Here is a 15,210-nt window from a genome sequence, read left to right as displayed (position 1 = left end):
GGCAACTGGTGCCTCCTGAGTCTGGTGGGGCACCAGGTTACTGATTGGAGTGGGGGGGGGGTGCAGCCAATCTCTAATTGCGGGGGCAGTTAGTACAGCCCATCTGAATAAAACATATGGGACACCTATACACATGATGGAGCTCTGCTCCGACATTTGCTAGTTAGGATGCATCAAAGCAGACTCGATTAATTGAGTTGGCTGCAAGTCTGCTGTAGCATGCTAATTAGCACACTCCACTAGCCTCTGCATCATGTGTATGCAGTATCCCTGCATTTCAAAATTGCAGCAGGGGAACTTTAACTAATGCTCATTGATCAAACTTTAGTTAAAGCACCCTCCACTAGCATTTTGAATGTGGGACACTGAGTATACATGATGCTGTGAGCATTTTATTAAAGCAGCTCTCAGAGTCACTCTAATTGAAGTGCACCCCCGACCTCGGAACAAGTGTAGATGCCCATGGTAGTGCCCATTAGGCACAGCCACCCTCATCACCAAGTCTTTCACAACTCATGGTAAGCCATGGCATTGCATATGTTTTAACTTCCGCTTCACTCCCACAGCTGAGCTGAACCTTTTCCATTTCCAATAGTTCCTGTTTCTTCACCAGCCTTAAATATCACAAACATTACCAAATGGGGCCCCAAACAGTTCACTCAGAATTCCCCTTTCACCCTTTTAATCAGCCGAGTACATATGATTAATATAGCCTTGCCCATTGTGAATGAAGCCAGACCAGGTTGCCCTGCACCTCATTGGCATATACATTTTTGGAGCATCCCAGGACTTATGACAAGAGCACCCAGTTCTAGTCATAAGTTAGGGCTAATTAGCACTTGAATTAATGTGTCTAAAGGGTACACACATATGGAGCAGTGCTGAGCTGTAGAGTCACCATGGCTTAAAATGCTATTGACTCTGATGAGGCCCAGCCCAATGAACTGAGGTGAACAGTGAACCTTTGGTTTTGGACTAATATCATGCATAGTCTGTATTACACAGGAGAAGCAGCGTGACCACGTAGGCGAACCCTCCCCAGGGGTTTGGCAGAGACTGCTGGGTAATTGTCTCTGATATGTCCTCCATAGGAGGTCTATATTGAGCAGATTCTTTTTGGTATTGGGTGGTGGAACCGGAGCGTGCTCCATCCACTCCATGCATTGACCTGGTATTGCAGTGCTTCCAGGACCGGTGCAAAAAAACAGAAAAAAAAAAAAAAAGTATTACATATAAGTAGGTGTCAAAGTGCTGCTAAAATGTATGTTTATGCAGTATCTATGCTAAAACTTGCAGCAATTGCCAAACAAAGTAATATGTATCAATTCTGGATTAATTAAATGTATGGCTACTATATGCAAATTGCTACAGCAATGTTTAGTTTCAAGGTTATTGTTTTCAAATTTGCTCCTCACTTCCATGTGCTCAGGAAGAGCAGCATCTGACAATAAGGAGAGAGGGAAGGGGCTGCCAGGAGAAAAAGCTGGGGGGAGTCGACAGCAAAGAAGCTACCTGACCCCCCCCCCCGATTTATTTTCCATCCTGTGGCAGTGTGAGGGGGACAAAATCAAGGCAAATCTCAAATAACTAGATTCTATACCAGCAAATCATAACAAATTTATACATTTTCCATATATAGAATCTAATCACTGGGTGGGGGGGTCATCTTATACGAGGGTCATCTACCATTAAATATGGTATTTTCTTATCTAAAGGTGTCTAGAGCACCAAAGTAGTTACTGAATCTGTTTCTTTATACAAGTGAGTCCATACTTCCAAACATTTTCAATTTTTAATTGTTATGGTTACAACTGGCTGAATAAAATCAAGATGAATGTTGAGCAAAGTAACTACATAGAAGTTTTAATTACAATAATAACACCATATTTTCTGTGTATCAGACAGTTTATTCATAGCACACTTACTTTAAATGGAAAGTGGATTTTAAAATTCATTGTCAGTTTTGTATTTTATGAGGTTTACAAATGGCTCTCGTATTTTGCTTGGGTTAGTTTTATAATCAGTAAGACATTTTCTAAAAATCATTGAACATTTTTGTTGTTGTTTCACTCAGTTTTCTGTGTGGGAATCATACAAAACAGCTTCAAATCCAAACTTTTTAGACATAAATAATGAAGTTTCTGTATTAAAGTTCCACAGATCTGATGGACAATATGGTAATTGTATTGGACATAAGTTTTCAATCAACTTTTCCTACAAGCTGTGTTTTAATGATTCACCAGACACTCAGATAATTAATCACTGACATTTATATAAGATCCTATTGCCAAGGTTGCAGGAGATGCATAGATTCGCAAGTCTTATGACTGTTAAAATAATGTTTTGAATATGAAATTATAATTAAAATCATCTTTCCTTTTATAATTTAACACTTTGACCAAGAAACAAAACTTTCTTATTCCAACTTCAAAGTAAGTTAGATTAAGTAATTTTCAATGTAGCCTTTTTCAACCTTGTCCTAAACATGCAGTATAAATCAATCAGTAGGATTCTATCTATATCTCTTTTTTATAAAAGCCATAATGTAATTTGCATAAGAGCAATTTTCTTTATCATTTAATCTATCACCAAAAGTGGTTTGACACAATAAAATTTTTTTCTAGAGTTACTTATTTTACAATCCTTTTCTTAAGAATTTAACTCTCTGCACACAACTAATAGTCTCAGAGATAAAAAACTGGCAAAACATATATGAGAGCAGGCATTATAACCAAGACAGCTATGAAAAAGAGAATTTTTATTTTAAAGTCAATAGAAAATTAGATGCTTTTAGACATTAGGAAGTCATCTGCCTAGATATCCTAATATTTGAGTGTTAAGTCCTGCTTATATTGCCAGAAGAAAGGAGAATTTTATCCTGATGGAAGTATTTTACAAGTTAACTTCCCTTGAAATGAATGGGGAAGTTGTGTGCCTTCCTACACTGCCTCCCTGCACTGTCTCTTCCTGCTATGGCTGCTCCAGCCCCTGTCCCTGGCAGTGATGATGCCCAGTAGCCCTGGCTCCTGCTAACCATGGTGCGAGCCACATACCCACCAGCGGAGGCCAAGACACTGACGCATTGACCAAGCACCTCCTCCTGGACTCCCCACTGGAGCCCACCTGGACTGCAACCCACAGACCCCCACCCCAATACCCACCCCTAGTACCATGATCAGTGCAGACAGTTTGCTGAAACACATGTTTTCCCCTCACAGAAATAGACCCTTCTCCCTCTCCCTTGCCGACAATAGAGCCTGTCCCCACCCCCGCAAAATCAAAGCCCCGCCACCACCCACCCCACCCATAATCAATAAAACACCCTTTTCCCTGTGCAAACTATTTACGATGTTGTGTAATAGGTACTTTGCACCTCCTGGGGTGGGGGCCTATGGAGTGGAGATGCTTAGGGGGTGGAGCCCAGGGACATGTGGCCAGCACCCTGACCTCTGGATGTTCCCCATGGGTGTGCGTGCTGTGGAGAGCCCAGTGGGTGGGAGTTTGTCCAGGGGTGATGGCAGGTGCTGGTCTTCTGGTATAGGTGGCTCTCCCTCCAGCAGCCAGTAGGTCTCAAATCACAAGGATGGTGTTCAGTTGCCACATAAATGGCATGGACTTGTGGGCAGTCCCCAACTAATGGTTGTCGTCCATCATAATGACTCACTGTGCCCATAAGGCCAAGTCTGGGGGGGCGGGGCACCAGACCACCGATGGAGGGAAATTGTACATCAGCCGCAAATCACCAACTGGGGGGCGGGGGTCCCCCAGTGGCCAATCACTGACCAGGGGTGGGGGATGCCCCTGGTGGCACTTCTGGTTTCATGGCTGGAGCTTCCTGGGGGTGCAAGGCCAATCTCAGGGGGGTGCGTGTGCACCTACATGCATCCCCTGTGCTTTGCCAATGGCCTTGACCTTTATCCTGACTGGTCATGCCCATGCTTCTGCATATAGCCTGACAAACTCTCATAAAAGCCAGTGTGGCTCTCATGATGGTTCTCTGGGCCTTCTTGTGGCTGGTCCAGTGTTGCTAGCCTGGGACAGCTGCCTGCAGCACCCAGCACAGAGGCATGGTGTGGGACTGGCAGCCACATGGCAAGGCAATGCCAGGCAAAATCTGTAGAGCACAGGCAGGCTTATGGGGTTCATCTGTGGCCAAGTGGCATTGGCCCCAGTGGGCAGGAGCCATCTGCAGCTGGGCCCTGGTACTGGCAGGCCTGGCAGGTGGCTAGAGCAACCTGCAGGGCTGGATGGTGTGGCCCTAGAAGCTGTGCAGATCTGCTGTGCCAGGGAGTAGCACTGGGACTTAGGCAGGCTGGCTGAGCTCGTCTGAGGCCTGTGCAGGGGGATACAGTGGCCATATCTGACCACAGGCTTCCACAGTGCATGCAACTTTTAAGATCCTGGAGCTGGTGCTGACCTGGAGTCAGCTCAGCCCTGGGCCAAGAGAAACTCCTAGCCCTGGGGCCCTGGAACTGCGGTGAAGCTGCCCTCTCTCCCCCAATGGCAGGGTTCCCTGGGAGGAAATTTGCTCCCGGTCAGCCTTTACACATGTGCTACTACTTAGTAAGTACTAGTGATTAAATTTGCTACTTGCATTTGCAGGTAAATTTACTCATGAGTAGAGCAGTTTACTGTGTAGTAAGCATGTGCATGTGTAGACATTTATGCTTACTGTGCAGTAAACGGCTTTACTATGCAGTAAAGCATCTCTTGTAGATGCACCCAGTTTGTTATCTGCTCTCTGCTAGATCTATAAACACACACTTGTAGCAACAATACCTGCAAACCATAGGCCATACTAACAGAAGTCCTATAAAAACAATATGAGTGGTATTAAGTACTGAAATACAGAAGATAATTAATACATGCCTATGGAGTTTCTGTACCTTTGTGTCTGTGATTGTTCTGAGACTATGACAATCAAATATCTGTTCTACGCTCCTCAGCAAACATAGATGGATTGGGGCCAGTTTCATAAGATTCCTAAATAAGGGAATGTAGTGGACAGAAGAGGCAAATAGAGGCACCATATCCAAAAGGTGGTATACACATATCCATACTTCAGATCTGCTGAAGAGGTTCTGCAGACACAAGATTCATGCAGTTGTGATGAATGAAAATAAAAAACCAGGTCTATCCAACTTCCATGCAGCTGTGGACCACTTGTCACTGGCTGCAGTCCTGTACACAAGGTGCAGGCTGCTGTCTCCTCAAATCTGTAGCCTCAGATCTGTGATTAAACTATCCACACCGCTATCCCTTCTCAGGCTCGTTCACTAAAAAAATTATCAGTTATGGATGGACAACCAGAAAAGGTGCTTTGTCATTAGTAGGGACAGAAACAGCACTGTATTCTCCTGAGGGCCACTGGCACCCCTAGAGGTTAGACTAGGGCTATCCAACTGGTGGTCTGTGGACCACATATGGCTTCAAAAAAATGTTAGCATGAACTCCATGGGCTCCTGCCTGGCTGCCAGTGCCCTGCTTTGCTGTTGCTCATGCCATGGGATCTAGATTCTTTAGCCTCTCCCACTTTTACTTCCTGCTCCTGCTCCTCGGGTCAGGGCAGCATCCTGAAAGGGGGCTGGGGTCCCTGCGCTATGTGTACAAGAGGGGCAAGGTTACCTGTGCTGCACTTGACAAAGGCAGAAACTAGGCTGCCAGTGAGGACAGAAGCCTGCCTCTTGTTTGGCCTCCAGGACTGCAGCCAGTGCCATGTGGCCCTTAGCTGCATGAAATTTGGATAGACCTGGGTTTGACTTTTATTTTCATTCATCACAGCTGCATGAATCATGTGTCCAAATAAACTCTTCAACCAACAAACGCTTTATAAGACAGTTGGCTGGAGAAGCATGTTACCTCCTGAGAGGCTACATCATGAGCAATGTATATGGACTGTAATAAAGTAAAATGGGAACATGAAACATAAGTGCCAGCTACCTGGATTTCTATCTTCCAAATATTGCAGAATGCTTGACTGATGTAGAACACTGTCCATATCAACCTTTGGAAGGAAAACAAGTGCCTGAGTTTCAAAGTGTCTTCATAAAGGATGCTGGCTGAGCAACAGGCATCTTTTTGTAGAAATCATGTCAGCTAAGTGATTCATGCCTGTGGCATTCCCTGGTCTGTAACAATTTCCCTCCTTCTTTCAAAATGATTTGTAGTTTAAAGTGATCAAACTCCTTTGAATTTAAAATGCATTTGGCTGCTCCATCGAGGTCCGTGCCCTCAATTGTCAAAGTTCTATGGAGAGTCTAGAATTGCTATTGGGGTATGTAACAAGGAACACCAACCCTGTTATCTACAATCAAAGAGACAGCAGGACTTCTGTAGCCCATAGGGGCTACCAGCTACAACAGCAAGGCACAACAAGAAAACAGACCCTGAGGCTGGGGTTGTCACAGCCACTAGGAGAGTGCAGGGAAGGAACAGCCAAGGCTCATCAGGCAAAATGGAGGCAGCTGAGCTAAGGCACAGCAAGTGGGTCTTCCTGACTAGCAGGTACAGCAGAAACCCCGTGCGTAATTGGAAAGCCAACTCTGGGGCACATAAAACTGGGGCCTGAGAGCTAGCAAGGGAGTCTAACCTGCAGATCACAAGGAGTGGTTCTCTAGAAGGAGAGCACTTCAAGATGAATGATGCCTAAGTGGTCCCCCAGGACTGTAAGAAGCAAGCCAAGGGGAGCTTAAGGTATGCAGCAAGGCATGGAGCCATTATGAAGTGATGTTTTAGATGGTGGTTTGCTTGTGTTTGTGCCTTTTCAGTGCTTAGGACCAGAGGACTGAATTGCAGCTGCAAGGGTTAAGGACAGTACAGGCAGGGTGCCTGAGGCACACTTTCCACTATTTTTGGTTGAGGCCCAAGAAGCTAGGGTCAGAGAGTGGATGTGGGCTGAAGAGTCTCACCAGATAAAAAAGGCTGAAGCCAGACCGGAGGAAGCCTGGACAAAGGTCTTGGGGCCCAAGGGCCCTCATGTGCCATTGGACTTCTATGGCCTTCTATGAAAGGGCAACTAAGAGCTATCTGCAAGGCATAAATGTAACTATGAGAGCAGCTGAAGGCCTCAGTTTTAGCCCCTGAGGCAACCAAGGCACCCTTAAGGAGGAATTACAACTATGGGATAAAAGGAGAGCGGTATAGACCCATGACTAGTGCACCCCAGCTTCTGCAGGCACCCTCTCCTTTTCTTATATCTAACAACAAGGCATTGTAGGCAAGAGACAGACTTGTCCTCCCCGATTTCCTCTGCCTCCTGTCTGCCCAATATTGATGCCAGACTTCAGAGAGGGAAATCACTCAAACCTGCCACAGGGTATTGTCAGCAGACTTAGCAAGATGCTTGGAGTTTTATTTCTGAAAACTAGAAATAAACCACTGGTGATGTTGTTAATACAGCTACTATTAACACATTAACCTAAACAGAGTGGAACATTCAAAGACAACAATATAGAGTGATACTCATGTACAAGTTGTTGTTTTCTATATATAGTAGCTGTAATACATTTGGTGTTGTAGTTTGTTTGTCTAACCATAACCCAGGCCATAAATGCAGTTGATGCCTCATATGCCAACCAAAGCTGCTTTCATTTCCCTGAGCTCAGCTTCCACAAGAGTGAATGAACAGATTGAATACACCCTTGTTGTGAAGCCCCATCCTAATTCCCAGTACTAATTACTGAGTACTTCACCTGGTATATTGGGTGAAACAAATTATTATCCTAAGTATTACATGCATTGCTTTTGAAAGCGTGGTGTTATGCAGAGGCTTCTGTGAAGAACAGCAATGAATACGTTAAAACTTTCTATATTATTTACTTCCTTTGCTTTTCACAATATAATTCAATAGTGTCTCCATCATTTATCTTAAATCATTTTCACATTCTGTACAGCATCAGATCTTGAAAAGAGCTGACAAGAGTAAGCATGCCTGCATTGACCTTACTGGTTTATTCTTGCATTATTTTATCTTGCAATAAAGTGTGCTGCATACAGATTAACTTTCTTTGCACAATATTTATTATTTTACTTCCCAAGAAATGGAAATTGTAAATGCTTTGATAAAAAGATTAGAAGGTTATCCCATTTCAAGTAGTTCCTGTAAATACTTCAAAATCATCCCCTTAAACACTAGGTTTGTAACATCCTGCAGCAGTAAAGTACTTTCCCATATATGACTAGAACTCTCTCAGCCTCTGATACCAAAAGTATATAGGGTAATGGAAGGAAGAAGAAAGCATTCTTCCACTCTCAGTGATACAAATACATTCATGTCACAAATGACTCCACTCAATCATTTTGCTCTCAAAAACAGATCAAGCACCATTAAGTATATGCAGATTTAGTTCAGATTAGCTCAGACTTGGAAATGGAAGCTATTTAATCAATTTAATAAATAGCCCATACGTGTAGAGAGTGGATTAGGAAGGCAAAAGGACAAACCAAATACACATTGGAAACTGGAATCAGGGAGAACAAAAAGTCCTTCCATAGATATGTAGGAAATCAAAGAAAAAATAAGGGAAGCATTGGGACCCTGAGCAAAATGGGACAGCTGGTAACTGACACTCGGACAAAACCAAACTTCTAAACAAATAATTTGCATCAGTATTCCACCAGTTCAAGGGTGTTAGTCTGCTTGACAGAATACAGGATGATTGAGGTGGGGATGATCACCCTCCCACAGTTGGCAAAAATCTTGTGGGGGAACACCTAAGGAGGCTAAATATTTACAAGTCAGCAGGACTGAATGAATTACACCTGAGAGTGCTAAAAGAACTGGCTAACCTCATCACACACCATATGGCAAAATTACTTGTATACTCATGGCACTTGGGGAGGTACCAGAAAACTGGAAGAAGGCCAATGTGGTACCTATCTTCAAGAAACGGAGAAAGGAGGACCTTGTTACCTTTAATATGTTACCAGATTTGCCCATTACTTTGGGGTGTGCTCATTTATTAGGGACACATTTCTAGGTTCTTGGTAATTCTATCAATGTGCTACTTGTGTTTCTGTACGGAGCTGTATCTCTCCCTTCTGCAAGCCCTCCCCCCACCAGTGGAGCTATCTTGCAGGACTCGGTTTCAATGGGGCTGGGTTCCTCCAGTCACCAAATCAGTCATACACACAAACACTCACAGAGTAACATGACACACCTGACCTGCCTGGGTTGATCAGCATGGACAGGCCGACACCCTCATATGCCAAGACTTGGTTCATCAGCGCAACAATAAACTGCAGTCAGACACAAGCACACAGTTAAACAGAATACCTCTGAATCCAGCTGGGTGTCCAGATGACACCCTCATGGGCCAGCATTCAGTTCATTAGGGCACATCTGAGCCAAACTGGGTCACTCAGCCTGTACAAGCTGATCCCCTTATGTGTTTCAAACTCAGCACATCCCAATCTTTATCCTTTTAATGAGCATACTCAACAGTATTTTGGGGCTTCCCAGAGATCTTTAGCTTAGGTAAAAGAAGCCTTGCTGCAGAGAAAGTGGGGAAGGAGAAATAGAGAAGGAAAAATATATCCAGTTACTACCAGTTTGACTATAAAAGTTATTTATTGCTAAGTATATGAAAAATATATAATGATACTAATAGTAATAGACATGCAAATGAAACACAAACACAAACAATTAAAATACTACTCTGGTTTCACTAAGTATTTGGGGAAACTTAGCTCAAGCTTAACTAATACATTTCAGGTTCAGAAATTTATGCTTAGAGAGAAAAGAGAGAGACAGAGACAAAGCACGCTGAGATCTCACCAGTCCAAGGCACTCAGGTTGCAATGCTGACAGGTAAAGTTCTTAGCACAGTCCTTGAAGGGAGACTATCTGTTTCTTCCTGCTTCTTGAGAATAAAGTGGGTGGTGTGAGAGAGAGACTTATCCTCTTGAAGCACGTGCACTCTTTGCTGGTTTTTACGGATTTTTATACCCTCGGTTCAGCTTGTTCCAAGCATTTTCAATAGTGTAAATCATTGTCTTTTCTCTTGACAAGGGGTTATCTGGTTTGGAACGTCTCAAAAAGGATTGATAATCAGGAAAACATAAGTAACTTAGAAGCCAGGTTGAAATCCCTATGGATAGCAGATATACTGATGGGATATGTCATGGTTTCTTCAGAAACAATACATAGCTTGCAGCATCAGGGTTTTGAATTTTTACTTGTTGTGAACAAGCCTCAGCTTACCATGGCTCTTCCAGATCTTACTCTACTCTTTTAACAGACTTAAGGCAATTATTGCAGTGTTTATAACCTTCTACGGGGAGAACTTCCACCAGTCGTCTCAGGAAAAGTATGGGAACATTTGTGGTCAGAGCTCTAATGGGCTGGATGCTGTGATGAACCCTTAACCTTTGGTCACATGTTGCCCATACCCACTCTCACTTGGTCTTTTTGCCTCAGCATTCCTTAACTCGGCAACCGAGTTTTAGTCAATATGTTTAAATAGGCCTACCATAGTGGGACCAGGGAATGCACTGCCTGAGATACGTATTAAACTTTACTACTGCTTAGAAGTGAATGTGTGTTTTGGGGTGGGGTGGGGAGTCCTTTGTAAATCCAGATTAGAACTGGTCTGATAAATGCTGAGCTGGGTGTGTATAAATGTGGGTTGATTAGCATTTGGAGCACAGATTCCCCATCATGCAGTGCTCCCCTGCTTCTCTGATCCCAGAATTCACTTTGGTTTCTGCTTTGTGCATTCTGTTCTCCATCCCTTTTATGTAAATGAATGGTCATCTGGTTCCATCTCAGATGCAAATGAGACCTAGGGCAGTTGCTCCTTATCTGGCGGGCTTTGGGTATGTCTCCCACTGCAACTTAATCAGTTTTGTTTAGGTAGAGGAGGGGAGGGGGAGGAATTCTTTGTGAGTCAGATAGGTTGTGTCCTGCGCCAGGGTTCCGCAAGAACATGGAGCTGAGTGGTAACAGGTATTACAGGCAAAGCAGTTTGACTTCAATCCCTGGTACAATCCTGGAAAAACTGATCAAATAATCCATTATTGACAGGCTAACAGAAGGCAGTATTCTAAAGAATAGTCAACATGGCTTTGTTGTGGGCAGGTCATGCCTCACCAACCTCATTTCCTTCTGTGATCAGGTAACTCACCACCTGGATAAGGGAGATGAGGTTGATGTCATATATTTGGACTTCAAAAAGGCCTTTGAAGTCCAGGTCATGGTAAAATTGGGAAAATGTGGCTGCAACTACTTTACAGTCCAGGGGCTGCATAACTGGCTGTGAGGTAGGACCCAGAGATTTTTAATAGACAGAATTGAGTCAACATAGCACGGTGGCATTCCTGAGGGTTCAGTGCTCAGACCAGTGCTTTTCAATTATTTGGTTTCAGGTACTAAAAGTGAACTGGCAAAGTTTGTGGACGACACCAAATTATGGGGGAGTGTGGTCATGCTTCAGGACAGGCTGGTAATACAAGCTGACCTGGATAGGCTTGCTAGGTGAGCAGATATTAATCTGATTGCATTTAATATGGAGAAATGTAAAGTGCTCCACCTAGGGAGAAATAATCCACAACACACTTACAGGATTGGCAGTGCTACACTTGCCAGCACCACAACTGAAAGAGACCTGTGTGTCATGATAGACCACATAATGAACGGGAGCCACCAAAGCAATGCCAGAATTGGCAGAGTGAATTAAACACTGGCATGAATTTAATGATCCACCTCAAACAAGACTAAGGATGTCATTCTCCCACTTTACTTGGCCTTGATGAGACTTCAGCTGGAGTACTACATTCCAGGAATGATGTGGAGAAGCTTGAGAGAGTCCAAAGGAGGACCATGGACATGATTAGAGGTCTAGAGAGCAGGTCATATGAGGAGAGGCTGGAAGACTTGAGACTATTCAGCCTGGAGAAGCGAAGAGTCAGAGGGGACTTGGTGGCAGACTATAAGTATATTAGGGATGTACACCAGGGTCTGGAGGAGCATCTGTTTACCAAGGCACCCCAGGGGAATACAAGAAACAATGGGTACAAACCGATTGAAGATCGCTTCACACTGGACATAAGGAAAAACATCTTTACAAGTCAAATGCTGGGGTTCTGGAACAGGCTCCCCCCAGAGGTGGTACAGTCACCCACCCTGGCAATTTTCCAAAAGCATCTTGACACCCAACTTGCTTGGATCATCTGACCCCAGAAGTCTTTCCTGCCTAAATAGCGGGGAGGGGGGAGCTGGACTCAAAGATCTTTTAAGGTCCCTTCCAGCCCTTAACATCTATGAATCTATAAACCCCCTTCTTAACTGACTTTGAAAGAGTTTTAAAGTACTGTTTTGATTTTTAGATGAATTTTTTAATGACTGGGCATACACGCTTGCTGTAACAAAGGCCACTTTGTTTTCCATACCCATCCTGACTACCTCTTTTAGAGCATGCTATGATTGTGACTTTTCTTTTGTGGTCCCATTTCTATTCTGAAGTGAATAGAAATGAAACATGAAACAGATTTTCATTTAAAGCAGAACCATGTGACTGGAACAAATTCTACTCATTGGCCATTACTGAACTAGTCTGAATTAAATACTGTGACCAAGAAATGCATGGTTCTCTAATCCTTTCACACTAATACTTCCAGTTCACAAGTATTACATTTATGTGGACTAAATATATAAAACATACTCACAGACAATTCTATATTAATTTTGGAATTTCTGAACCAGTGTCAGTCTCCTCCTAAAAACCCCAATGTGATGTAAAATTCTGAAACAGAAAACATACCATTTAGTTTTCACTTTGTAGTCAGAAAGCTGTCTTTGCCATGCAATATAAAGGAAATCTGAATGTAAGAGTAAGCAAAACATATTTGTTCCTTTCATTGTTTTTTACTTGATTTCTAAGCTTGTGACAGAAAAAAACATGAGTTTAAAAGTACAGCAAAAAAGATTCTTACCACTGACAAAACTCATGAAAAATCATGTTTTCACAGATTTCCTATAAAACAAATCTTTTTTTTTTTTTCATAGCTCACATTTTTGCAGGGTTTGAAAGCAATCTTGAAGGTAGAACACTTTAGAATAAAGTGCTTTTGCTGTAAGAATGATAACAGTCCTCCGTAAGGAGGGTGAATCTCCACACAAGCCAAAGAAGAAAAAAAGTTTCATATATAGGAATGTTGTTGTACTTATGTTCAAAGTACTAGGTGCTTACAGAGATGAACACATATTTCTAAGAATTTAAATCATAACTAATAATTTAACAATAGCTTTTGAAAATCAAAATATGATTTTGAAAAAAAATTGTTAAACCAAAATCAAAATGATTAATAAAAATGTTCAGAGAAAAGTATTTGATTACTTCTGATCTATTATGTTTTAGTTTCTTAGTGGGCTATAATTAATGTAACAGGGACTCAGACAGGAGCCCTGTTACTTGGTCTGGCTCTGGGAAGAGTGACCTCTGAATGCCCCCTGCCAGGTGGAGAGGTTTTCACACCTAGGGGAGGATTAGTTAATTAGCCCATGAAAACCAGCAGTGGGACATTTACTGATTGCCTTTGGGCACTGGAGGACAAACATGGGGGTAATCAAGACCCCAGGAGGACAGAGAAAGCAAGAAAAGATTCTTACATGTGATCCCAGAGAGCACTGTGAGCTGGAGACTCTGGAGAACAGGTCAGACACAAGAAGGGTGATGGTCCAAGGGACTGGACCACACGTGGTGAGTGTGGAAAAGCACTGAGGCACTGGGAAGTGGCTCTGCCCTGAGCTGAACTAGAGACTGTGTCTCTGGGACAATTCACAGGGAGACAGGAATCAGGACAAGTCTCTGACTCTGTTAGAGCAGTGTCTGCTAAGAAGATAGCAGAATGAACAGAGTAAGAGCAGCAGCGGGCTGCTCTAGGTGCAAGCCATGGGTGGAGAAATGTGCTCCGCTAATGAAGTAATTGGCGGTGGATGCAATTTAGTTACAAAGTATCTTTTCAAGTAACAAACCAGAGTTTTCCCTTATCAGTAAACTCAGAATGTCCTCATCAATGAAGGAATTGGTGAAGTTCTTGTGATTGTATCTGTTATTGTGGAAAATAAACCCTTAGTTGAGCATTTACCAATCAAAACATCAAAGCCCACTGATCTCCATCTTTCCTATGCAATCCAAGTCATGGCAGGCAAATACAAGAGGGGGAAAAGAGGCTAAAATTACCCTACATGCTCACAATTTATATCCATATTTTTTGAGAGAGCTGAAATATTTTTATAATGTTTAGTGGATATATTTATGTAACATTATTATTAGAATTATGGTAGCATCTTGCTCCCAGACCCAGGAGGCACCAGTTGCTGAGCCAGGAGGGTGTGGGGGCCCACCACAGTGCTCTCGCCAGTGGACCTGAAAGTGGACCGGAAGTACTTCTAGTCCACTTCCAGGTTTGCTGCCAAGCACTCTGGGTAGCCCCTGTGCTTCTGTGGGACACACCATGCACCCAGCATCACAGCATTCATGAGCTGCCTGCTATCTAGAGGTATGTAAAAAAACATTTAAAGCTGTGTCTACATCTGAATCATCAGATCTCTCCAAATCTATTTGGAGAGTTCCGATTCAATTCACAGAGATCAAATGGTCTTCTGATTCAATTCAGATTTAGAGATTCAGCCACCAAATTGTACTGAATCAAATCAGGGACTGAAGCTTCACACAGCCCTAATGCCCAGCTGCCAGGTGGGATGCAAACTGCTGGCAGGAACTGTGCTGCAGGGGCAACTGCCACACTGCAACCCTGCCCCATGCCAACACCAGTCCTGTGATGTGCAGCCCCAGTTTGTGGGGGTACCTGGTCCCAGGAACCACTTGGGGGTGTTATGAGCTGAGGGGAGGGGTGGAGGTGGAAGCAGGGTGAGTGTGAGAGAGATATTTTGGGGTCAGGGATGGCTGAGCAGTTCAGGTAGGAGCAGCTGCCGGAGCTGGCCTTAGAGTCCCCCTGCCTCCATTGAGCATCCTGTGCAGGGGGACACCAGCTTGGAAGGGAAGGGGCTTGCCCAGCCAAGTCCCTGAGCCCCAGTTGAGGGCTTCCAAGGAATGTCATGGGGGGTCACTGGGGCCTGGGAACAGGCACAGGGAGCAGAACGGTAAGGGCTGGTACTGCTCAGGACCACAAAGCAGCTGTGGATCCATCTGCAGCTGTCCCCACATCCTAGTGAGCAAAGGGAGTAGGGGCAGCTCTGATATTTCTATG

General features: G+C 43.7%; 1 pseudogene; it reads left to right on the top strand.

The window, feature by feature from the left end:
* The first annotated feature begins 1,030 nt into the window (after positions 1–1,030).
* Positions 1,031–1,205, top strand: LOC149874574 (U2 spliceosomal RNA; annotated as a pseudogene).
* Positions 1,206–15,210: the final 14,005 nt, after the last annotated feature.

This window comes from Crocodylus siamensis, chromosome 1 (assembly GCF_052110815.1).
Source record: "Crocodylus siamensis isolate JL-2025a chromosome 1, ASM5211081v1, whole genome shotgun sequence".
Taxonomy (NCBI): Eukaryota; Metazoa; Chordata; order Crocodylia; family Crocodylidae; genus Crocodylus; species Crocodylus siamensis.
Note: the sequence above shows the minus strand (reverse complement) of the source record. Positions and strands in the feature narration are given on the sequence as shown.